Here is a 250-nt window from a genome sequence, read left to right on the forward strand (position 1 = left end):
TATAATTTGTTATTAGTTATGTATCCAAAAGACCAAAACATACACTTTTTTCTTAAATATTGTTGTGGCAGTAGTAGGCGGGTTGTTATGCCGTGGACCTGAGTCTACATTCACATACACTATACTCTACATTCACAATTTGTAAACTCCACATTCACACATTACAGGATTATATGTTTAGTAACTATACTCTACATTCACATACACTATACTCTACATTCACAATTTGTAAACTCCACATTCACACATT

The sequence above is a fragment of the Ipomoea triloba genome, chromosome 13 (genome assembly GCF_003576645.1).
Source record: "Ipomoea triloba cultivar NCNSP0323 chromosome 13, ASM357664v1".
Classification (NCBI taxonomy): Eukaryota; Viridiplantae; Streptophyta; class Magnoliopsida; order Solanales; family Convolvulaceae; genus Ipomoea; species Ipomoea triloba.